The sequence below is a fragment of the Amblyomma maculatum genome, chromosome 1, assembly GCF_055883805.1.
Source record: "Amblyomma maculatum isolate TAMU_Amacu chromosome 1, ASM5588380v1, whole genome shotgun sequence".
Classification (NCBI taxonomy): domain Eukaryota; kingdom Metazoa; phylum Arthropoda; class Arachnida; order Ixodida; family Ixodidae; genus Amblyomma; species Amblyomma maculatum.
In genome coordinates this window covers 437,598,395-437,624,170 of record NC_139344.1, presented here as the reverse complement: position 1 = coordinate 437,624,170, position 25,776 = coordinate 437,598,395, and the positions used below count along the sequence as shown (strand labels likewise).

The window sequence follows — 25,776 nt, the reverse complement described above, 5'->3', positions numbered from 1 at the left end:
CTTGTGTGTTCCTTTGTATCGTCTCTTGCTGTGTATAAATTGTGTTTTGTTTGTTACTTCTGACTCCGATCCTTACTCTGGTTTGAACCGGCGACCGCTGGGCACCAAACGACCACCCCCTTCTGTCACTACAAGGTAGCTGAATTCCGGCTGAGCTTGTCACGCAGGTCGAGGGCATCTCCTTTGCGACCGGAACAGCTACCCCCACTCACTCTAAGGGTGTCTGGGAGTGTGCGCACCGTTAAGGGCGCATCGTTAATAATACCCCCCATAATTATTAACGGGTGACACTCACGACCGCATGTCGATGGAGGCGAAACGTAAAGGCGGCCGTGTGCTGTGTGTTGTTAGTGCGCGTTAAATATCCCACGATAGAAATTATTCTTGAACCCTCCACTACACAAGTCTTTTTCTCTATCCGCTTTCACTCCCACTTTCTTCCCTTCGATTAAAAAGCGCGAAAAAGACCTTGCTTTTCTTTCCTGCGAACCAATTCACAATTCTTTTACAAGATGAAAGGGTACAGTCTCGGTAGATACCTCACGCTTAAATTTTCTGTACTTCACCACATGACCTTGAAAGATTTAAGACTTTCGCTTTAAAATGTACGGGCGATGAGGTGCGTACCGTTGCGAACCAATGAAATTTTCGTTCTTTTTCGACAGCCGCCTGCATGCGACCTTATCACCGTGATTGTACCGCACGGATCGATTATATACTATATGTTCATGCTCCTTGTCACGAATAGCGGCTTTATTTTTGCCTTTGTTGCAGAAGTTGCTTTGAAATGTATCTCGAAAAATTGGAACCACGTGCGGTTGTTTCTACAATGTTTTAGGGTAGTCGTTGTTCGTTGTTGCATCTCGATCTTTCTTTGCCATTTTTATATGGAGCGCTGACTTATGAAATGGGCTTTCTTTGTTCGACGACCAAAGAGCACAATTGTTGCTATCGCCGTCGCCGAGTTGCTTAGTTCTTTTGCGGGTGCAAGTCAGTCAAAAAAAGTTCTCAGTGCATTCCTTCTTTTTTGGTGCGTACTTCCTCTTTATGGTGAAAGAACAGTGCAAGGGACGGGACACAGAGAGACAAGGAAGCCCAAACACAGGCGCTGACTATCAACTGATGTTTACTGCAAAAAGGCAGAGATTATATAGCGAAGAGAACAAGGGGTGGCACATCGATAACGATAGCACTCTGTCACCGGCCATTGAAGGATAGTGACGTCAGTAAGTTAAAACATTGCTAATGATTGAAATTGTGGTGAAAAACAGCCGTCGATAGAACTCAAGGTAAACCATTGAATAACAATAATGGAAGAAGAAGAAATGCATTAGCCGTAAAATCTATAAAACGTAAAAGGTAACAAGTCGAAACTGTGGTGAAAAACAGCCCTCCCTTTACTTTCTTTCCCTTTCCCTTTTCTTTCTTAGCGTTTTATTGTTCATCGCCTGACTCTCTGCTGTATTTACATGTTTTCTGGTTTTAATTGCTTCTTCACCTCTAGGCATTTTGCGAATCATAATAATACACTTTTAAAAGGTTGGTAACCAAACTTTTAAAAGACGTTTTAACATTTTACCCTCATTCAGACGCCTACAATTGCTTGTGCCATTAAGTTTATACCCTTCGATTTCTACCTTTTACGTTTTATAGATGTTCCCGTTTATGCATTTCTTCTTTTTCTTCCATTAATGTTAATCTATTGTTTATCCTGTGTTTCATCGACGGCTGCTTTTCATCACAAATGCAATCATTAGCAATGTTTTAACTTCCTGACGTGACTATCCTTCAATGGCCGGTGACAAAGTGACTATATTACGATGGCCGGTGACAGATCATTATCGTTATCGATGTGCCACCCCCTGTTCTCTTCGCTATATACTCTCGGCCTTTTTGCAATAAACCTGAATTGATAGTCAGCTCCTTGTGTTTGCGCTTCCTTGTGTTTAGGTGTCCCGTACCTTGCGCTGTTCCTTCACCATGCAAAACCAACTAGCCCGGCAACTCGCACTTATTCCTCTTCACCACTACGCGACATCTGGTGGAGGTGTTGTCCTTCGCATTCCGGTTTACCCCTTCAATCCAACCAAAACACCGTTCCTGTCGCAATTAGGTACCAGCCAACAGGCCACCGAACCAGCAACCGACTTCAAGGGGTCTAACCCGAACACTGCACAGGACCCCGTTCGACCTCGGAAGGCGTCAACATCGACAATGACCCAGTCTACAGCAACGGTTGTCTTCGTGCATCCCCGGGAGCCTCCCTTCTCCAAGGACTCCTGATGAAAATGCGGAAGACTGGATGAATCTCTTCGACCACGTTGAAGAATTCATTGGCCGGAACGATGCAGCGAGACTCAAGCAAATGTACTTGTTCTTCAAGGACCTGCCCAAATCTGGTTCCAAAATCATGCGACTTTATTGAAGGATTGGGATGCATTCAAAGAAAAGTTTTTGACGGACTTTGCACTTTCCGCCAAAAACGAAAGTTCCCAGTCCGTTACTCCTTCAATTAAGAATTCAGCTCCCAAATGGCCCTGTCTGGTTTAGGTTGAAGAGATGGAGTATCTCCAGCCGTGCCGATCCTGGCATAACTGAAATTACCAAGGTAAACCTGCTGATGCACGGTGTGAAAGATCAACATCTGCCCAATCTGTTTCCACTGTAGTGAGTCTCGACACGTACTCCGTCACTGCCCGTGCCGACAAATCGGCTTCCGAGATTTCACCGTTGACACCCTACCGCCCCGCCCCGGTGAACGACTGCAAGAGATTGAGAGCTATCTGTGCAGCGCAGAGTTTATGTGTCCCATAAAGCCGTCTGTTCAGGTCTCTATCGCCGTACAGGGCCCGCTTTGCGTCGCCAGACAGCAACTATGCTTACAATGTGCGATGAAGGTCCTCTACCCTTCGTAGGGGAAATTAAAGGTAGAAACCTTTTGGAGGTGAAGTTGCTTCACGGCGAAAACACAAACATCCTCCACTGGCGGTGATGAGTGACAATGACGCCGTTTTAAGACGACGCTCCTTATGAAGAGGATCACGACGATCACGCTTCCAGACTTCAAAGTTTCCAGCGCCATAACAACGGCTTGCCCCAGCCAAGACTACGACTCACGGCGACGCCGAGATCGAACACCGAAGCCAGCATGCAATACGACAACACGAACATGTGACTTCGAAGCATCTGTCGACGATCGCACGGCTACCACCTTAGTTGACACCAGAGCCTTAATTGTATTCGGTCATCGGTGGACCGCTTGCCTCCTAGCTCAGAAATGTGACTACCGCTTAGAATGGCTCGCTGATTCGCCGCGCAGGTGGTAACCGGATTCTTCCGTCGGGGCGATGCGTTGCAATAGCAATCCTAAATAGACGCATTTACCCTATGAGCTTCGTGGTTCTAAAGCAGTGCCCGCGCGGCGTGATTTTGAGCATTCACTTTGTAAATGACCATAGGGAGATCATCAGCCTCCGATCCAAGTTTATAAAATTCGGACGGACAAAGCCATACCTGCTACGAAGACGTACACGCAACACGTTGCTCTAAACGTACTCGCCCAAGAATCGACAGTGCCACCCCGATCAAGCGTCGAATTCTGCGTGGGTAGCGCATACATCGGAACCACCGACGGCATCCTCGAAGGCAGCACCCAGTTGTGTTTGGAAGGGGGTCTTGGCATCGCAAGAGGCATCGCCAACTTTCTGACGGGACAAGCTCAGGTGCTGCTCACAAAAATAACACAATACCCACATCTCAACATGGATACGATGGTCGCTGTTTTCAACGAATTGGTGGGCATACGAGATGTATTTGTCGTCCCCGACCACCTCCTGGATAATGCAGCTGACCAAGGTGTTCAGCCTACGTTTGAAATCAACCAGTCACTACCCCATAGCCAAAAAGACCCTATTCGTATTTTTCTTCTAAGCCATGGCGAGTGTTTCTTTTCAGCATCGAAGGCGCGACAAACAGCAATTGGCAAGCACCGCATTATAACTGGCGAACACGCCCGCCCTGTGTGACAAATCCCATCTCGCGTATCATTGCGAGACCGCCAAGGCATCTGCGAGCAAGTCGACGAAATGTTTCGCGACGACCGCATCCAGTCATCAAACAGCCACTGGGAGGCACCATTTGTTTTGTTGAAGGAGTAAGACGCGACACTGTGTTTCTGCGTCGATTACCTCTGCCTGAAGAGTATAACGAAGAAGGTTGCGTGCCCTCTCCCTCGCATCAACGACACACAGGACTGGCTCTGAATGCTAGGTACCTATCATCAATGGCCATGAAGAGCGGCTACTGGCAAATTAGGGTGACGATAGAGATCGTGAGAAGACCGCATTCTTCACACCGGACGGCCTATGTGAGTTAAAGGTGATGTCATTTGGCCTCTGCCCCGCACCGGCGAGGTTTCAACGGGTAATGGACTTGGATGACGTTGTCTTCGTCTCAAGCTCTGAAGGCCACCAAAAAGGCTTCGAACAGTGCTAGAAGCAATCAATCATCGGAGTTGAGGTTGAAACCAGAGAAATGCCGCTTCGCCCAAGAGGAATTGCGGCTCCTGTTCACATCTTCAGCAAGGATAGCGTTCGCCGAAACCCGGAGAAAACAGCTGCGATCGCACAGTTTCCACCGCCTGCCGACAAGAAAGCTATGTGCAACTTCCTTTGGCTTTGCGATTACCATAGACGATATTTCAGAAACTTTACTCATTGCCGAACTATTGATGCAGCTTACAATGGCTGACGTACCATTTAGAAATGGAATGCTCTGTAAAAAGAAACCTAGCAACTTGAGCGCAGCCTAGAGGCCCCTTCAGTTTCCTGGCCACTTTTATGGGAACGCCAGGACAGAAATATGCACCGACGTGAACAGTATGGGCCTAGGCGCCGTTCTCGAAAAGAAGAGTTCCGGAGAAAGAAAGTAATCACCTACACTAACAGATCCTTCTCAAAAGCCAAAACAGTCACTCGTTAACCGAAAACAGTGCCTAGTGATCATCCGGGCCACTTCAAAGTTAAGTCCGCACCTATGCGGTCGACAATTCAAAGTGATAATCGATCACTACGCGCTCTGTTAGCTGGCAATTGTGAAAGACCCCAACTCTTCCAGCGTGGCAACGTCGTCAAGGTTCAATGGATCCCTAGCACCACCCCCCCCCCATTGAGGTATCGCAGAAAATAAAAGTGCTGATGCTGAAGCCAAGCTGGATTATGAACACCAGCCTTCCACACACATCTCATTGATTGATTGATTGATTAAAACTTTAATTTCCACCAATTTAGGAGGCCCCCTACTCCCCGCTCCTGGCACGCAGGCCTGAGGTACGGGGGCTGGAACCTCCGCGACTAAGGACTGGCGAATATACATTCGTTATTCGCGGCCTCAGCCGCCAGGCGGATAGGTTTCTGCTGGTCAGCAGGGACGTGGCTTCGCAGCAGGGTTACCCAGGCTTCTCTACTTTTAATGTTGTCCCTAGCGCCTGGAGACTTAGGGCATTCCCAAAGTATATGGTCGAGGGTGCCCCTCGCTTCGCAGGCTTTACATTTATCATCTTTTCTCTCATCTATCTGGGTTTGAAACAACCAGACAGGGTTCGGGAAATTTCCGGCTTGTAATCGCCGCCAGGCTATAGCCTCTTTATTATTTAGGCTGGATCCGGCGGCGGTATCACACGCCTTCCTAATCTATAATTTTCGATTATTTCTTTATAGGTTTGCAAACATTCGTCCATCGCCTGGCAGTCGGGCGGCTCCGCGTTTGCCCGGAAGTGGAGATCTCAGGCTAAATCATGGGCCGCCTCGTTGCCGGGGACGGACGTGTGTGCTGGGACCCAAATTAGGGCGATTTTGCGATCGATTTGAGCTGCAGCTTTTAGAATTCGGGCGGCTTCTTGCAAGACCTTGCCTTTTCCGATATTCCAGACAGCAGTTTTACTGTCACTAAAGATCAATCTAGCCTTCGTTCCGACGCAAGGGAGCGCTATTGCGACCCCTCATCTCATTATCAAGAAGTGACGCCACAGCCTTACGGATCATTCAATGCAGTCTGCTGTGTGTCTACACTAGGAAGATGCAAGCCATCAGTAGAGCCGCATCTCCCTACTAGATGCAGGTTCGTGACTTCACGTACCATCTTAAGTTATGCGACGTCAAAGAACACTGCTCCATCGGTTACGTCTTATAGTCGCGTACACCAAAGGCTACTTCCTCAAGATCAGAGTTGAAGCAAATTCGAATTGCGTAAACTGCAACATTCCAGAGGCACTTTTTCATATTATTTGTGAATGCTCTAGCTATTCTGTCACGAGGAGGGCCTTGGAAAATACTCTCAAGCAGTTAGACAGCCGCCCTCTCTCTGAGGAAATATGTTTAGGTGCCAGAACGAAACAAAATGGATAACTGGTCGATGGTGAAAGCCCTGTTCAATTGTTTAAGTGAAACGGACCTCGATTTCCGTCTGCGACGTCTGCGTGTGCTGTGAGTATCACACTTGCATACGCGCTTGTGCTGAAACATGGCTTTTTCTCCTGAATTGTCTCGTGTGCGTGCTTCCGCGTTTGTGTCGGCACGTGTGTTCGGTGACAAGTGGTGCGGTCCGGCTGTGTGTTCGGCTTCAACCTAATTAAACAAGTATGGACCTGAACGTATGTCACGGTTTTTGCAGGTACTTAGAAGATAGTCTGCATGAAATTCTTATGTGGCTTCTTGGTTCTCGTCTTCTAAGATATTGCCGCGTGCCTCTCGGAACCGAGGAAAAAGAGGACGAAACAATGCCGCTTGCCCCTTGGAACTGAGAAAAAAAGAGGACGAAGCTATGTGTGTTAGACTGATTCGTTCAGGGGTTGCCGCCTTCTACTCGTTACATTTTCTGGTGGAGGTGCGGGGTAAGGCTGAAGAGAGCCTGCATTAGTTCGGCCGTAAAGGCGGTACGGCGGTCAGTAATAATAACCAAAGGCGCACCGTGCGGCAGTACGATGGTCTTGAGAAAGAAGTGGGCTACTTCAGCAGCAGTCGCAAAGGAAAGTGGCTGTACCTCGGCATATCGATTTAAATAGTCCGTCGCCATTACTATCCATCTGCTACCTGATGCGGACGTTGGGAAAGGGCCCAGAAAATCCATGCCCAATTGCCGGAAAGGGGCTGTTGGCAGAGGTATCGGCAGTAGAAGCCCTGCAGGCTTCAGCTGAGGTGTCTTTCGCCGCTGGAAATCTCCGCATGTTCTCAAGTAGTGCTGGACTGAAGGCAGCAAATTAGGCAAATGGTACTTTTGTCGAATGCGTGCTAATGTTCGCGTGACTCCTAAATGACCAGCCGAAGGCTCATCGGCGCATGCGTGCAAGATGTCTGGCCGGATGTCGGACGGCACAACGAGAAAAAAGGTTTCATTGTTGTGCTGAAAGTTTCTCCTACATGGGACGCGATTGCGAATGCTGTACCCCCTGCGAAAGCACGTGGGCTAGCTATATCAAGGCCTTCGATATGCTCAATAAGCGCGCGTAACCCAGGGTCATTCCGCTGACGCTGAGCCATGTCTGTGGTCGTGAATACAGCAAGAAACGGGAAGTCGTTGTCTTCGCTGTTGGGAGGGGCAGCATCAACTGGGGCATGCGACAAGCAATCGGCGTCGTAGTGCTTACGGCCGCAATTGTATACAACCGTAATGTCGTACTCTTGGAGACAGAGGCTTCACCTTGCAAGCCGTCCAGAGTGGTCTTTGAGGTTGGCTAGCCACATAACGAATGGTGGTCGCTCACAGCCCTAGAAGGGCGTCCATAAAGGTAGGGTCCGAAATTAGGTATCGCGCAAACTACCGCGAGACATTCCTTTTCCATGGTTGAGTAGTTTGCCTCTGCTTTTGAAAGAGAGCGACTCGCGAAAGCGGTAACTTTCTCAGTGCCATTTTGCCACTGGTTGAGAACGGCACCGAGTCCAAGATTACTGGCATCGGTATCAGCGTTTTCATCAAAATGGGCAAATATTGGGGCGGCCTGCAGTCGCCGGCGTAACTCGTTGAAGGCATTCTCTTCATCTTCTTGACACGCAAAAGGAACATTGTCACGAGTAAGAAGCGTAAGAGGCTCGGCAATCGCTTAAAAATTCTCAACGAAACGCCTGTAATGAGCACAAATTCCCAAAAACCTTCTAAACAACTTTTTGCCAGTTGGGCGCGGGGAGTTTCCACAGCAGCAGCCTTGTTGGGATCTAGTTTCACGCCCTCAGCACTAATAACATGGCCAAGAAAGCGGAGCTCATGGAATCCGAAATGGAAGTTCTGCCGTTTTATTGTCCGTTGGGCTGAACGCAGCGCTTGTAGTACCATTCGCAGCCGGTCGAGGTGCTCCTCAAAACTAGACGCAAAAATGACGACTTCGTCTAGATACACTAGGCGCGCTTGTCACTTCAGTACAGAGAGAACGGAGTTCATCATTCGTTGAAAGATTGCTGACGCAGAACAGAGACCGAAAGGAAGCACTTTAAATTCATAAATGCCGTCGGGGGTGACGAACGCTGTTTTCTCTTTGTCCCTTTCGTCCACTTCTATCTACCAGTAGCCATTCTTAAGGTAAAGCGACGAGAAATATTTGACATTGCGTAAGCGGTCCAATGCATCGTCGATACGCGGGAGCGGGTATACGTCCCGTTTTGTTACCTGATTTAACGTACGATAATCGACGCAGAAACGCAAGGTATTGTCTTTTCTCTTCACCGACACTACAGGCGAAGCCCAGGGGCTAATAGACAGCTGCACCATGTCGTCGGTAAGCATTTCTTGCACCTGGCTTCGAATAGCCTCACATACCGTTGATGACACTCGGTATGGGTGTTGGGAAATCGGCTTGGTTCTCGCGTCAACCATAATGAGGTGTTTGGCTATTGGGGTGCGCCAAACTTTCGAAGACCTTGCAAAGCATCCAGAAAAATCCTGAAGGAGCTCTAGGAGTTGCCGCCGCTCAACCACCGACAGATTGGGATTAATGTCCACAGTTGATAGGACGTTAGGTGCATCGCACCCGGCTGGCAACGGCGGCGTCAGAGTACAGATGTTCGCTGGCTCAATAAAGTCGGCAATATACGCGATGGCCGATGGTTGTGCGAAGCTCTGAATTACGAATTTCGGGACCGAGTTTAAGCACATAGCTAAAATGTGCTTAAACTCGGTCCCGAAATTCGTAATTCAGAGCTTCGCACAACCATCTTGCAAGCGATCAAGCCCTCGCGGTCGCATGGTGAGTCGCTTTCTACCATGACCATAATGCTGCACCGTGGCGGGACCGTAAAGTCAGCAGCTGTAATACGTAAGGCGGTTGACTGTCGACGCTGGACCCCCCAATGGCTTGGCTCGGCGAAAACGTCACACGTGATTCTTGCAAATTAATTATCGCACCGTTAGCCTGTAGGAAGTCCAAGCCGAGTATGACGTCTCGTGAACAGTGGGTAAGAACAACGAAGTTGCCAACATAAACAAATTCGTCGATTGAAACTCTCGCAACGTATCTTTCTGCCGGGGTTATAAGGTGTCCCCCTGCCGATGCGAATCTGAGGCCCAGTCCACTCGGTTAAAACTTTCTTCAATTTCCTGACTAACCTACTGCTCATAACTGAATAGTACGTCCCCTGTCAACTAACGCAGTAATGAGAAAATAGTCGATAGAAACCTGTATCCGAAGCTGCGCACTCAGGTTCATCGTAACATGACTCCGTCTGATAGCCGTTATCTTGTAATAAACGTGATGCAGAATGTTCGGCAGTTCTCTCGTCAGCAGCCTCACCTCCGCAGGTCGCTGCTTCTAGTTTTCCAGACGGCTCGGCGAGCGGGGGCTCGGCGAGCGGCGTGTGCGGTGTGTAGACGGTCGTGGACTTAGGAAACGGTAACGGGAAGATGTAATGACGCGGAACCCGTATTGTGTGACGTCTGGGTGTCCGTATGCTCCGACAGGTACTCCTCGATTTCGGGTGGTCGTTCACCACTCCGAATACATCGTGCACGCGGATGAAAGCCACGAAGTCCGGAGCAGTGATACGGAAAGAACCTCAACATGGTGACCGGCCTCGCCACAGTGGTAACAAAGGGGCCGCTGGTCAGGGGCACGTCTTTCGAAACCATGCCTCGGCAAGAAGAGTAGGACGACGCGGGCTTGGTTCAAGTGTAGGGGAGTCTACTCTGGCTCTAGGAGAGTCGTACCCACTATGGTGCTGGTTTAGATGAGATACAATGGTGGTCGCTCTTGGAGAAAAGCACAGGGCAATCTGCTGAAGTACGGACGCGTACGTAGACACACTCGGTGGCGGTGGCTGCACAGCAGGCACAGACGGCTCCGGGACGACTTACCTAACTTCCTCACGAATGACCTGCGCTAGTGACGGAAGCCTCCATGACAACGTTAGATCTTGTAGCTAATGCATCTTAGCTCTTCTCTGACCACGGATCGAACAAGCTCCCTTAAGGCGTCAGCAGAACCGTTGAAGCCGGAAGCATAGACTGCCTGTTACATAGCGGACACGTCACGGTTATAGTACTATGCCCTGCGTTGAAGTGTTTGTTCCATCGTGGTGGCCTCCGCTAGAAAATTTGATGTCGTTCCGTGTGGATTGCGCACACGTCCAGCAAATACTTCTTGTTTTACCCCGCGCATTAGGTGGCACATTTTCTTCTCCTCAGACATATTTAAATCAGTACGCCTAAAAAGGCGGACTCTTTCATTCGGGGCTTGGCAGCGAGATCGCAGTGCTGACTCCGTACGCTCCTTTCGGTCGTTGGCGGTGTAGGTCGCCAACAGCTGGCGACGTAAGAGATCCCATGATGCTAGCGTCGTTTCGTGGTTGACGAACCACGCCCGCACCGAATCTTCGAGAGCAAAGTGCACATTGTGCAGCTTCCTTTGCTCATCCCAGCCGTTGTAGTTGGGGACCCGTTCGAATTGTTCCAGCCAGTCATCAGCGACCTCATAAAGCTCAGCATGGAAGGACGGAGGCGTTCGAGACTGGAGGACGACAAACTGGCGTGAACTCTCTCCGTTAGCTACAATGTTCGTGTTCGATCTATGCATGGTGGTCACAAGCGTCCAGGACAGAGGCACGAACTCTGGCGACTGACCTCGGAGGCGGTGGCTGGTACTGTGGTGGACCGGTGTCAAATGCGTGGTGACGTGGCGCCTATGCGGACGTCGATATATTTATGCAGCGGGCCGAAGAAGCGCGCCAGCTCGAACGGTGCCGTATTCAACATCAATAACACCGGGTTGCCAATTGGTACAACCTCCGACACCGAGACGTTCACTACCAGCCTGGCGATCTTGTATGGGTGTGGACACCAGTGCGCCGTCGAGGGCTCTCCGAGAAGCTACTTCACCGTTACTTTGGGCCATACAAAAGGCATTCGGCGTCTTAGTAACATGAAATACGAAGTTGTACCTCGGGGTCAACGACCCTCAATACAGCGGCGCTCAAGTGCTGAAACTGCTCAAGTAGTGCGGATGAAACCATATTATAAGAGGGAGTGATCTTTTGCGCTTGTGCGGCTTTGTGATGCCTGCTCCTCCTCTGGGCATCTAGTTTGAGGAAACTCACAGCGTCGAGGCGCCGCTTTTGAAGAGGGGAGGGGGGTATTGCCGCGTGCTTCTCGGAACCGAAGAAAAAGGGGACGAAGCAATGCCGCGTGCCTCTAGGAACCGAGAAAAAAAGAGGACGAAGCTAAGTGTGTGAGACTGATCCGTTCAGGGGTTGCCGCCTTCTACTCGTTACAATATTTTTATCGAAGGCTGCTCTAGCAATTACTTCCTTTACACACCAATAATCGACGATTTGAGTTTCGATGCCTGGGCGGAGCCATCTTATATGGTGGCACCCTGTATGAGCCAAACTGCGAAAGCCCGCTCCCGCTCCTCTTGACGCCATCTTGGGTTTTGCTGTGCGGGCTGATGCTGCGGTGCGGAAGTGTAAAAGTGTTGTTTCGCGGTGCTCGTGAAAGCTATCCGATCCCTTAGTGCTGTTTTGTACTTTGTTCGAGCGCGCCAGCAAACCGTATACTATCCATTTGGCAAGGCGGCAGCTGTTTGGTGTGGCGTCTGCGGCCGGGGTGACTGCGAAGGACTGCGCACCGCTGCAGCAGTGAAGATGTATTTATTGTATTTTTCACAATGCATGTATTTTCAATTATATTTCACAATCGCAATGGTAATTGTGCACACAAGCACACAGCGAATGAAACGTACGAACATCTACGGAACGCCGAATACAGATACCACGAAAGATGCTTTCCAGTCATCGCCACATTGATTTAACGTGAAGTGCGACCCATTTCGGTATACGATTGAGCTGTCCTGCTTCAACAATGTATACTTTCAAGTTAAATCACTGTTCAAAAACATCACATAAAAGAGGTACTGCCTAAAGTACCATCCGTCCGCGTTTTTATGCAGCCTTAGTGGTCGTCCTGCGGCACAAAAACATCGTATCCCTGTCCCGCACGTCGTAACAGCATCGTTTGCGTGAAGTATTGTTGAGCAAAACGTCGAAAAAAGCGCTCTCAGCTGCACCATGAACGAAGACGACAAATTCGCAGCACATACAGCGGCGCTTACGAAAGCGGCGCCGCCCGCTGGCGTGGCAGACAACGGCACTCTGGCCGAGCGCTACTCCCTAGTCGTAGCTAGGCCTATATTGTGAAGGCATATCCGACGGCGCTTTGTAATTCCTCAGCGCTAGAGTAACTAGTCTATTATATAACTGTCTTACTGCTGATCCTCTTGTATCAGTGAAAAAAAAAAAAAGATGTAACTTTCGGTGACACCTTAGCAGCGGAGCCAGCGTGCAGACGATGAGCCGTGCGCCGCACTAGCGGCAATATGTGGCAGAACTTGTTTGTATTCCAATAATCAATAGCACGGTGCGGGTCACAAATCCGCAAGAAAGAATTTGTTTTGCTGTCGGCTTATTGTTGAAGTTTTAACGGATTTTAGCACGCTCTTGCGCTGGCGGAAGAGATCCATCGTATCGTTGGCACAGAGGGCTTGCGGGAGGCACGGCCTGCCGGCGTGCGTGTTTACAAGGGCGGAGGAAGTAAAATGGGCATCATATTTTTGTGTCCGTCACTGGTACTAAGTCTATCTGGTTTACACAAAAATTTTATAGACGAATTAAATCAGGATAGACTAAAAAGCGGTTAATAAGAAAAGTATCACAGCAGCATTCGGACTTTCGATGCATGCTTCCCGCATACGCTCTCGGTTTTCACCTTGCGATTTCTTAAATATTTTGTGCAGTCTACGATCGTACATCACTGTTTCGCTGACATTACCACTAACAGGGGTGCTAAGAAAGATATTCAGGGCTCTCAAACGACAATATACCGAGGTGCAAGGCAGCTCTGCTATGCATAAAGCGTGCGAATGCACAGCCCGCACTGAACTGGCAATAATGGGCCGGCGCAAGGAATCTGGTTAGAGAGTATTTTTCTTCTCTCCTGCTTGCTGTCGGTAAAACGGTCTATAAAATCATTGTACCGCACTCTGTTGTTTATATTATCAGTTTATAAAGTGCCCATTCGCGGAAAAGTACCTGTCAAGCAAACTAATCAATGGTGTTCTCAACCGCATCAAGCGTATTATGAGTCTCTAGCGTAATAATGCAATGCGCTCTTCAAGCGCGGACTATCCTCATTTAAAAGAGTATTCATACGCTAGTGCGCATGCGCGTAAGTCCGATGCCAAGAGGGCGTGGCTAGTTAAAGACAAAGTAACCGATTTTCACTTTCCCTATTGCAATTGCGCCTGCTGTCGCATTCGTAAACACATGGATGCTCACAATGTTCTGGTGTCCATGAACTTTCACACTGAACAGATGGGACAAGTTTGGCAGCCCACATTTGAACAATCAGAAGAAATAATGCTTTCGAGTGATGGTGCTATTTACAGAAATTGAGTGACATAGAAGTATTCTCCTTATGGGGCGTAGATGTTGCCATCTTTTGACACAAAAAGCTCAAATTCTGGTCGCCTTTGAGCAGGTGAGCCATTTAATCGAAAAAAAACAATGAACTGTCTTCAAGTTTACCTACCCTACACTTAGTCAGGGCAATGCTACTGGATACACAAGCAGCGCGTGTGACTGAGACGACTGTACTAAACTTAGACATCTCGATCAATTGGCTGTGTATGTTACGAAACCTTGTAACCACTGTTAGGAATGTATGTTATAGTGGCGTGATTTGCAGAGTACCCTGTGACCGCGTTCGTGTAATCACTGTACATTTAGCCCTGTGAACTTCATCGATTTAAGAATTAGCATTAGATAGACGAATATAATCTAGAATAAAAATGTCCCTAAAACGTTCTGGGTGCTGTGCATTCCAATTTGCCAATTCTGCATTTAAGAAATCGCCGCATCTGTTCTGTTCAATGGACAGCTAGTCTCTCTGTGGAATAAGGATTCCAGGTCAAATGTTGTTCATGAGCTGCACAATTGCTGCACATTATTCAGTAGCAGAGCACTAACCTTGACCTTCAGAGCCTAGCTAAGTCGTTCAAGGCTTGCATGTGTGATAAACATATCGCGTGATTGCATTCAAAACTCTCGCCCAACCACCCTTTGTGCCGGGTCCAGGGGGTGTCTGATATTTAGTTTCCACTTTAACATCTATCTGCTAGCCAAGCTGGGGCATAGCTTACGGCAGGGATTTGAAGCGACGACATATGTACATCCAATCATTTGCTAATAATCGCAACTGTAGGCGTCTACCGAAAAATGAGTATTACAACGCAACTTTGAGTTCCTCCAAACCCAAACAAAATAAAAATGCTTAATATCACATTATCAACCTTTTGGCAAACTCAGAATGCTAAACCACCAAACGAAAAACTAAATGTTCCAAACATTGCTTAGGAGCGCCCTAATCGATTTAGGCTGTGGAAAGCTCGATGGACGTTTTTGCGATTACAATACAAATATCAATTACTGTGCAGCAAATACGCAGCTGTAAAGCAGATATGCGTAAAATAAGTTGCGAATTGTTTTTTAGCTAAACAAATCAGGAATGCGTGACAGAATTTTTAAACATCGCCTGTTAAAACGCAAAACTCTTGAAATCAAGCTATACGGAATACAGACACACTACAGCTTTTTACTTCTCGGGCAGACCAGCCAGAATGAATGTACAGAATATTAAGACGAAAGTATTTAATGCCTCATACTTACGACGTCGGGTATCCTGTCCCACTATTGCTGTCAATCAGATAACGTCATCAACCAGAATGCACATCACAATTCTCCTTTTGTGCCGTCAGAAAGGTTCCATGGATTCCCTGCCGAGTGAATAACTAAATGCGCCATGACCCGGATAGTGAAACGCACGTCATAACTCTCCTTGTCTACCTAGAGGATGATAGTAGCGATGACAGTTAAGCCCCAGTTAGTGATAATGACAATGATGACGTTAGCAATGATAATGCCGGTGCATTTCGTTGAAAATGATCATGAGTACAAACATGATGCACCCTGTGCACCAGAAACGCTGAGGCTTTCGCATATCTGCAGTGTATGTTCCACAGTGTCTCGTAATTTTTATCCCTAAACCAGACAAAGTATGCTCGGTCCGTCACGTAAAATACTTTCTGATTGTACAACCAGGGGACCTCGCCCCGAGTGCGATTCAGAACAATTTGTGGCAAGCTATGACAAAAAAGGTAGAAATATTTTTCTTTATTTATTAAAGCAGATTAGCCTTATCCGAATGCTTGTCTGTCCGGACAGGTTCAATTGTTCCTTCATTGTTTCTGCGTGTCCTGTCGATCTCATTTGCTGGCGGCAAAGAAGAACTAATTAAATGTGACTGCTGAGGGAATTGCCTATAGTTAGAGCACCCTTCCTTCCTTAATCATTAAGAAACCGGTGGTGATGATGTGCTCAGTCGTAATGGCACATACCCACCACGGGGTATTTCCAGGCTGCATTGCAGATTCAAAAGACTCGCGGACAAGGAGTGGAGTATTTACGCTATTGCAGTCGTACGCTAGACTTTGAATAAAAATCAAAAGGAAAACAATGACACTGGAATCTGCGTGATTAGATTATACAGTCATAAATGAAGTTGCACACTGATTTCAGAGCGTATCTTCTGTCACTCGCCCTGAAGAATAGCAGACTCCGAATAGAGAGAGTAAGCCCAAGACGAGATCGGAAATTCCAAGTAAATTCTAAGGAGAGAAGCAAACCGTCGGCAGGAGTGGAAAGAGGGGTCTATGGACTCAGTATCGACTGAAGATTCAGAAAGGTTGCTCACAGATAGGCCTGAATGGTATAAGAGTCAATTCGCGCTACACTGCAATGCAGGAGTGTCATGGATAGCTCACATTGCTTTGAACTGCACATCCGCACACACCGAGGAAATTTCAGGTGTTACTAATCCACTGTAGCAAGGAGAGGTTAATTCATGGTTCAAGTAGCGGAGATGTTGGAAGCTTTGAAATCGTGATATAGTTAAGAATACTCTATTTGGGGACAAGTGGTAGGGGTAACATTAAAAGATAGGAAGCGTGCAGATTAGGTCAGAGAAATAACCCAAGTTACTGGCATTCTAGTGGAAATCAAGTAGACATGGGCATGGGCAGGACATGTCGCGCGAAGAGAGGATAACCGATGGTCGCTTAGGGTAACAAACTGGATTCCAAGGGAAGGAAAGCGTAGCATGGGGCGGCAGAAAGTTAGGTGTGCGGATGAGGTTAAAACTTCGCAGGGGTCAAATGGATTCAGCTAGCACAGGAACGTGTTCATCGGAGGAATATGGAAGAGGCCTTTGCCCTGCAGTGAGTATAGTCAAGCTGATGATGATGATACTGATGGTGATTTGGGATAAACGTCCTAATGTGTCTATATTAACGCCTTGAAATACTCATTTTTTCCACGCACCATTGAGGAGTGGAACAGGTGTCCGCCAGATCTTTTAACCAGAGCTGATTTTTTTGACTCAATGTTTTCTTCACAGCATTTATTTTAGAGCCATTTATTTCTACGTTTACTTTTTGCATTTTGCATCTGAGCCTTATATTTATTGTTGTATTTTGTGTTACAACTTGTATTTAACATTTTTCAATTTTGCTAATCCTGTTCTTTTTGCATATATTATGTATTCGCCCCTCCTGCTTGGACCTACTGTAGGCCTTCAGTATGTTCTAAATAAAATAAATAAATAAAGCTTCTATGAAGATGGAGAATCGGCAATGGGGAAAGTAAAAACGCATTATACTGCACTGATGGGCGACTTCAATTCCAAGGAAGGTAGAAAGCAAGCTGGAGACCACGCAGCGGGCAACTATGGCACTGGATTAAGAAATAGCAAGGGCTTACTATAGGTGAGTGTGCTTAACGCAATAGCTTATGAATCATTAATCCCTTCTTCAGCAAACGGAAGAATCGTAAGTGGATATGGAAAAGCCCTAACATGGGGACCAAAAATGAAATTGATTTCATACTATGTTCTAACCCAGGCATTATGCAGAGGCATTATGCAGGATGTACAGGAAATCGGAAATATGCGTTGCAGTGACCACAGGATGGTCAGGTTTCGAATTAATCTGGATTTGAAAAGGGAGTGAAAGAGATTAATGAGGAAGAAGTTCATCTACGAATTAGTGGTAAGGAGAAAGTAGAAAAATTCAGGTTTAGTAAAGCTGGAATCTGGGCGAGTTGATACGCATTCCTAGTGGGGAACAGCTCAATAAAGCGGGACCTTGTTTCACCTTTATTGCGCTGTTCTCCAGTAGGAAGAATTCAGGCTCTCACTGTAGAATAGAGATACTCTATGCTAACGGAGAAAACCGACTTTAGCGTAGAAGCAATGAGTAATAGCTTCAGATACATCATTACTGAGTGCGCGGTAGAATTGTTAGAGAGGATACCGATAAACTGCCTAAGGAGACGAAAGATTTGATTAAAAACTGTCAATGTATAGAAGCCTCCAACCCTGCAGAATGAATATAACTGGCAGATATATCAAAGCTAATCAATAGGCGCAAAGTGCCATACATAAGGAAGTATAACATGGAGAAAATTGAGCATGCTCTAAAAAAAGAGAATTTAGCATTTACATAAATCAGAGGTATGTACTGAGGGCAAGGCTGGCAATGCCATTACTAACATGGGCAAGATCATAAAGGTATCCGAGGAGTTCTATACAGATCTCTACAGTAGCTATAGTAGTCAGGACAATAATGAAATTGGCTGTAATGAAGAGGAATCAGACATTCTGCCAGTAACGAAGGACGAGGTTAAGAAAGCCTTAGAAGCTTTGCAAAGAGGGAAAGCAGCAGGGGCGGATCAGGTAACTACAGCTTTGTTGATAGACAAAGGAGATATTCTGTTAGAAAAACAGGCCACCCTTTATACGCAATGCCTGATCATATCAAAAGTACCGGAATCATGAAAGAATGCTAACATTATCTTAATTCATAAGAAAGGAGGCGCTAAGCACTGGCAACATTACAGACCAATCAGCTTACTATCAGTTGCATACAAGGTATTTACAAAGGTAGTCGTTAGTAAGATCAGGACAGCCGTATAGTTGAATCAAAGAATCAAGCAGGACTTCGGAACGGGTAGTCTACTATTGATCCTACCCACAGTATAAACGATCTGATAGAAATGTGCTCAGAATATAACCAGCCACTATACCCAGTAGTTGTAGTGAAGACACTTAATTTTCTCCTATACATAATATTCATTGAGTACGACAAAGCATTTGACTCGGTCGAAACCTCAGTAGTCAGGCAGGCATTGCGATATCAGTGTCACGGCCGCTGCTGCGTCACCCGAAACCGACGGGAGGCGCCTACTTCCCGTCGCCTCCATCGCGGTGCCACCGCTTGTGGAGAGCTGTACGCGGAGAGCTGCGCCTGGTTGCGCTTTGAGGGAGACGGCGACGTGGTAGCAGCCTGCTATTTTAAGGATATAAGAGCTCCGTTTCACACAATTCGGCAACACGAATTAGTACAGATGTAATATGAGCATGTAAGCACTTAGCGCTCGCTCGGCAAGGATGTATACTAAAGTGTACACCGAAAAACGTAACGTGACGGTAGTTCAAAGCCACTATATTGGAGTGCTCGCTTTACCGTGGAAGCATTCGGGTCATTTTCATAGCGTCTACTCATTCCTGCATATAGCTTGCATGCACAAAATTGGTGTCAACTTGTTCAAAGCTCCCAGCGCTATACAATAAAATGTGGTCCTACTGTAAGCAACGTCTGTCAAAATTCGACTTAAACCCAACCTTTCCAGTCTCATTCTCTGCAAAATGTTACGGAGGAAATAGGAAGGCGTTTATTTGTTAAAATCTAGATGATAACCTGGGAACTTTGACTAAGTTGTAGCCCGTTGACTTTGTACGCCAGAACGCTATGCATCATGGCGGCCCGCATTGTGCACGGCCGTCAAAGTAAGCGCGCTTCATAGTGCCAGTCTGCCTCAGCAGCTACGAATATGCGCCGAAAGCTTTTTCTGGTCCCTCGAAAACAAAGGCATTCAATTTGCCCCACCCATCGGAGACAAGCTGCGGATCATCTGCGCCTCAGCAAAGAAGAGCGCCACCGCTGGACTGGCTGATATATGTCAGCGGAGAACCTACGGCTGGCACTGGGCACGGCGGCACTTCCGAGATGCGGTTCACTCGGAATACGTTTTCTTTCATCGTGCAGGTGAGGAAGCAGTGCGGAAAATGTTTTCGTTCAAATGACCCGTGTTTGGTGGTGATGCCGTGCCCGCAGCTTGCTGGGTTTGTGTTTTGCATGATATCATGTTTGCGAAAGCTTTTGGGAGGGGACATAGAGACGAACCCAGGACCAGATATAGCTAAACATCTGAAGGAAATAGCTTTAGACATAAAAGATGTTAAGAAGATAAAACTAGCCGAAATTGATAAAAACTAGACACTCTAACCAGACTGGAAAATTGTGTTGCCTTCTTTCAGCAAAAATATGGAAGGTGTCATCGATAAGCTCGAAAAAGGGATTTACGATCTAGACAATCGTAGCTGGCGTTCCTATCTGATCATATGCGGCCTACCTGAAGTTGAAGACGAGACCAACAAATTCCTTGAAGGTACTGTGAATAAAGAAATAATACAGGACGCCCTAGAACTAGACCCAGTGGACATCGAGCGGATTCACCGTTTAGGTAGACCATCATCATCATCATCGTCATCATCATCATCAGCCTGATTATACCCACTGCAGGGCGAAGGCCTCTCCCATATTTCTCCACTTAATCCGGTTCTGTGCTAGCTGCATCCACTTGACCCCTGCGAACTTCTTAATCTCATCCGCCCACCTAACTTTCTGCCGCCCCCTGCTACGCTTTCCTTCCCTTGGAATCCAGTTTGTTACCCTCAGCGACCATCGGTTATCCTCTCTTCGCACTACATGTCCTGCCCATGTCCATTTCTTCTTCTTAATTTCTACTAGAATGTCGGCAACTTGAGTTATTTCTCTGACCCACTCTGCACGCTTTCTATCTCTTAATGTTACCCCTACCATTTTTCGTTCCATAGCCCTCTGGGTTGTCCTCAACTTAAGTAGAACTCTCTTGGTTAGCCTCCACGTTTCAGCCCACGTTTCAGACCAGGACCAAATAAAACGCAGCCGGTCATCCTTAAACTTTTGGACTGGAGACAAAAGACTGCAATTCTGAAAAAAAGTTTCAAACTAAAGGATATGGACTTCTCGTTCGGGGAAGATTTCTCGCCAAAAATAAGAAAAATACACCAAAAGGTGTGGGAAAAATCCAAATCTAACCGTGATGAAAAAGCAAAGGTATCACTACCATTTGACAAACTTTATTCCAATTTAAAGCTAAGTTTCAGCATTCGCCAAACAGTGACATGTCCAGCGCTAACTCAGGGTACATCGAAAAGTGTGCTTGATCTAATCTTTCTCAGTGAAAACTTTCCCTTGAACAAGACACAGAATGCATCATCAAAGGCATCTCCGACCATGACATTCTGATTTGTATTCTACCCCCTGGGAATTACCGAAATGCCTCGAACTGCTTTAATAATAATACCGAAGTTTACCAAAGCTGACGATGAAAGCATCCTTACCTATCTAGAACACGAACTTAACTCCTTTTCCGCATTTTCCTCTAGTATAGATACTGATACCAACGCTCTTTGGCTCATATTTAAAAAGATTGTAACTCACTGCATATTCCATTTTGTCCCCCTGCTAACAAAAGGGCCTGCAACAAAAAATCTCTGGATTACTCGCGAGGTTACTCAAGCAAAACGTCGTGTTAAGAGGCTTCGACAAAACAGTAAATCGAAAGGAACAACAGCTCTTAGAAAAAAATAAACTAACAAATGTTTTTCAGACTTTGAACAAACAACAAAAAAAAAAAGCCAAACAACACAACTTCCACGTTACACTTCCAGATTTCCTCACCAATAACCCGCAACGGTTCTGGAAACATTTTGGCGGTGATAAAAGCGATGCCTCTCATTTACCAGTCGGGGAGAGGGTTAAAGCGGCAAATGCGCATGAGGATTTCTTTTGCTCAGTGTTTACAGTCGATAACTGCTCTATACCCGTTACAGAAATATATGATGTTCCAAAGTTTGATCCTCTTGTCATTATCGACGCCGGCATTTTAAAACTTCTTCTTGGCCAGGACTATAAGAAAGCAACCGGTCCCGATGAAATTCCAAACGACTTTTTAAAACGATACGCCGAACCATGCAGCAAGTTCCTAGGTCTCACCTACCGTAAATCCCTTAGTACCTGCAAAGTGCCAGATGACTGGAAAGTAGCCAAGGTATTACCAATTCATAAATCAGGCAGCACTTGTTTAGTATCGAATTTTAGGCCAATATCACTGACTAGCACTGCATGCAAATCGCTAGAACATATAATTTCAAAACACCTAGCTGAGTTCTTAGAACACTTTAACTTATTTTGACGTCATCAGTATGGGTTTTGCCGCGGCGTATCTACCATCACTCAATTACCGAAAGTAGTCCACGACCTCGCTTTAAATATTGGTAACTGCAGCCAAACTGACATCATATTACTCAATTTCGCTAAAGCATTTGACTGCGTGTGTCATTCGAAGCTAATCGCAAAGTTGCGGGGCTTCATTGGTGATAGCGAAATATTGGCTTTTATTGATGACTTTTTACATCAACGGTCACAATTCGTATTCTACCACCACGTGCAATCCAGATCGGTAGCAGTCATATCCGGAGTTCCTCAAGGATCTGTTCTGGGACCCCTGTTATTTATCTTTATTAATGATATTACTGATATTACTGCCAACATTAATTGTAAGATGAAACTCTTTGCTGACGACTGCATAATATACAGAGAAATAAGAAGCCACGAAGATCATGTCATGCTTAACAGGCAATTAGAAAAAATTGCTAAATGGTGTAATAGCTGCAGATGACAATGAACCCAAAGAAATCCGTAGAAATGGCAGTAACCAAGAAAAAACAGCCTTCTATTTTGTGTATAAAATGAATGACATTCCACTTACCTTTGTAAACATGTCCAAACATTTAGATGTTACACTGACTTGAGATCTTAGATGAAGCGAACACATTAGTAACATCATGGCTACAGCATTGCGCAAGTTATTTTTTCTTAGAAGATGTATTCGCTTAGCCCCTGCACAAACTAAGCTAAACTTTTAGCTTATAAGCCTTTTATTAGACCAGTACTAGAATATGCTAACACCGTTTGGTTTCCCCAGTTTCTCAATAACATTTCGAGGCTTGAAAGAATACAGCGTGAAGCCCTAAGATTCATTCATGACAAATACAAGCTAACAGACTCACCAACCGAACTAGCTGTAATATCCGGGCTCGAAACTCTATCAGCAAGAGGAAAGTTGGCGCGATTAAAATTCCTATATTAGCTAATACATAACGCCTTTAACATCGACTTATTACAGTATGTGTTTCATTATCACATACGCGAGAGTTAAGAAACCGTCACACGTTCACACTAACCAAATTTTCATGTCACAGTGATGCATTTGAACATTCTTCCTTCCAGTTAGCTACAAGCGAATGGAATTGCCTGCACTCATCTGTTACTAACGTTTATTCATTTTCAAGTTTTTATTCCAAACTACAAGCCACGATGTGAGCTGACATTATCCAATTACAAAGTCCGCTTTCTTTTTTTCGTTCGCTTGTTTAACGCAGTCGACAGCCTGTTATCACATTGTTTCGTTTTTGAACTTGTATGTGTTCTTTATTTGGGAACTGTTTGCGCGATTTTGATAACACATTTTCAGTTTTATGTGCTTTAAGAATTGCCTAACACTGTATTTTTGTAGAGCTGCTTTAATTCTTGCCATCATCATTTTGTCGATATTGTGAATGTAATGCCCACCTGCTATGGTCTCACCTATAGACTGGCAGTAATGCAAATAAATAAATAAATAAAATTTATATTCTTTTTTTTTTGCTGCTAGCGAGTCTTTTGTATTTGTGCTAGTACGTTTGCAATTTTCAATGAAAGAACGCTCATCGACTGTTCCAGTTGTGGTAATAAATCTTACCTGCGGTCAAAGAATGTAATATTAGGCACATTGTCATGCACAAACAATGACGTCAACTGTCATAAGTTAGAAAAACAGATTTAGTAGTGCGAAGTTGTGAAACGCTTCTGAGCACTACTGCAGCCGAGCTTTAGCGAGCAGCTAGGTACGTGTATTGCATGGCCACAGAAAGAAGGAAGAGAATTAACCTTTACAGACGGAGAACCTTCCTGACAGAGGTTTATGCCATAGCCTTAACCGTCACTCCAATGTTGAGTTCACATTTCTGGTCCAGTTCGCTATCAGTGGGTGCAGCAACTAACTTAAAAATATCTATCATAGCTCCTCAGCGTGGGCACGGTAACTGCTTAAACGGATTAGTTGTAGGCACTGTGTGCAGTGAAGAAGCAATGCTGAAATTAAAAGTTTAGACAACTTGCTGCTTCGTCGGACCTCTTGAAACTTCATTAGCAGGTTAATGAAGGTGCACGTAAGCCGACAATACTTGATTTATTCCTTTGCTGGGTACATCAAGCCTCCATTGTCTGTTTTTAATTAAACCGTAACTGGTCCAGTTGGCTCAGGTTTCCTGCAACAGGCTCTTGCACGACTGACGTGTCGCCTGAAAACATAACCAGATAACGCATAAAGCAACAGCTTGGTAGTGATAAACATAACTAAGGCTTCTCAACTGTCCTTGTGGATCCTCGTTAGGGTACGCGCTATTCTCTACCCGTTTATTCACCACATCTCTTAATTGCCGCCACTGTCGCAGTCGTAAGCCACCGCATTATATGAAATAGCAACTGACACATATATAAAGCCCCTCTTTACCGAAGCCGTACGAACGTGCATATGGGCCCAATAGGAGCAGCATGCCTGACTTGGGATCTAGGGGTCCCCACTATCAATTCCCACCCTTACATCTTATTGATTCTCGCTGAGTTCGCAGCCTTTGCCGCCTTGAACATGCCATATTTTCTCACTGCGCCACATGTGTCAGGCCATATCACCACCAAAAGTGCGTATTTTTCCGACTTTACCGACAAAGCGGGCGCTGGGTTTTCAGTGGAACGGGCCCTTGAACTTTATCGCGTCGGCTCAAACAGTCTCAAGAGTATAAAAAAATATTGTATTCACAGACTTCTTTGCCTGCAGGGTCAGTCAGAGCAGAAGCAAAATAAAAACAAAAATCCCTTCGTACCTTTTGCTGACATGCCTTCGTAACATAACCAGCGAGAAAAGCTTCTGATGCCACCTCAACGTGTTCATTGCCTCACAAACGTCGTTAAAATTCTGGTACACTGGCCAGCTCCACGGTAATCATAGATTAAAAGAGCAAACAATGTGACGGGAACACAGGAAAAGAGGACGACACAACTATCGCTGTTGTTTCGTCTTCTTCTCCTTTGTTCCGGTCACGTTGTTTGCGTTGTTGACATATAATGAATCCCCAACAAGCCAAATCTGCTATCCCTGGTAGCAAGTTCAACGGAAACTGGTAGGGCAATATGTTTCAGCATCTCGACTTGTTAACGGCAGTGCAGCTTTCATTTTAGAGGAAGTGGGTGCATTTTCACTCCTCGCTGCTGCCGTTGCCTGAAGGGAGCACAGCACAAAAAATTGAGGGTCTCTTAGATGCTTCTGTTTCTTAAGAGGATAATGGCGAAAGCCTACCCTTCTCCTATCGTTTATCTCTCATCGTTTGCCTCAGTTGTAGTCATTTCAAGTAGTATATTTGTCGTTTTGTACTCATTATGAGTCATGTATGCCTGACTAGTCATTATAGCCCTTACTACTCATAGCTAAACAGGTTTGTTCGTTCGTTTCTTTTCGTAGCCATTAATCATAATGGTCAGTCATGCCTTCTTATTGTAGTCATTACCACACATTATTAAGCAGTTTTACTCATTTACAATGTTTCGCGAACATTACAAGTCGTAGTTTGACATATCGGTGATTACAAGTCATTTTGATCATTAATTATCATCATTATTATGCATTACCATTATCATTACCTCTATCGATGCCTATTTAACTTTTATTAATTACATGTCATCATCAATCATTTTAATTCCTAATCTCCTTCCTCACACGTCCGCTTTTTGCGACTCACACGTCAGCCCACAGATGCGACGCACAGATAAAATGCGCAGATTCTGCGCACAGATTTTTGCCCCATGAGCCAGAAAGGTTTTCGCTTTAAAAAGCAAACGCGTCCCGTCTCGACGTTAACGTGCTTGCA

General features: G+C 45.9%; 1 long non-coding RNA gene across 1 annotated transcript in view; it reads right to left on the bottom strand.

Moving 5' to 3' along the window:
- Positions 1–22,831, bottom strand: part of LOC146209508 (uncharacterized) — a 35,875-nt gene extending 13,044 nt beyond the window's left edge. The window contains exons 1-2 of the long non-coding RNA XR_014703447.1: positions 22,521–22,831; positions 15,198–15,304 (exon numbers count right to left, since the gene is read on the bottom strand). This is a non-coding gene — a long non-coding RNA (uncharacterized LOC146209508). The remainder of the gene's footprint in view (positions 1–15,197; positions 15,305–22,520) is intronic.
- Positions 22,832–25,776: the final 2,945 nt, after the last annotated feature.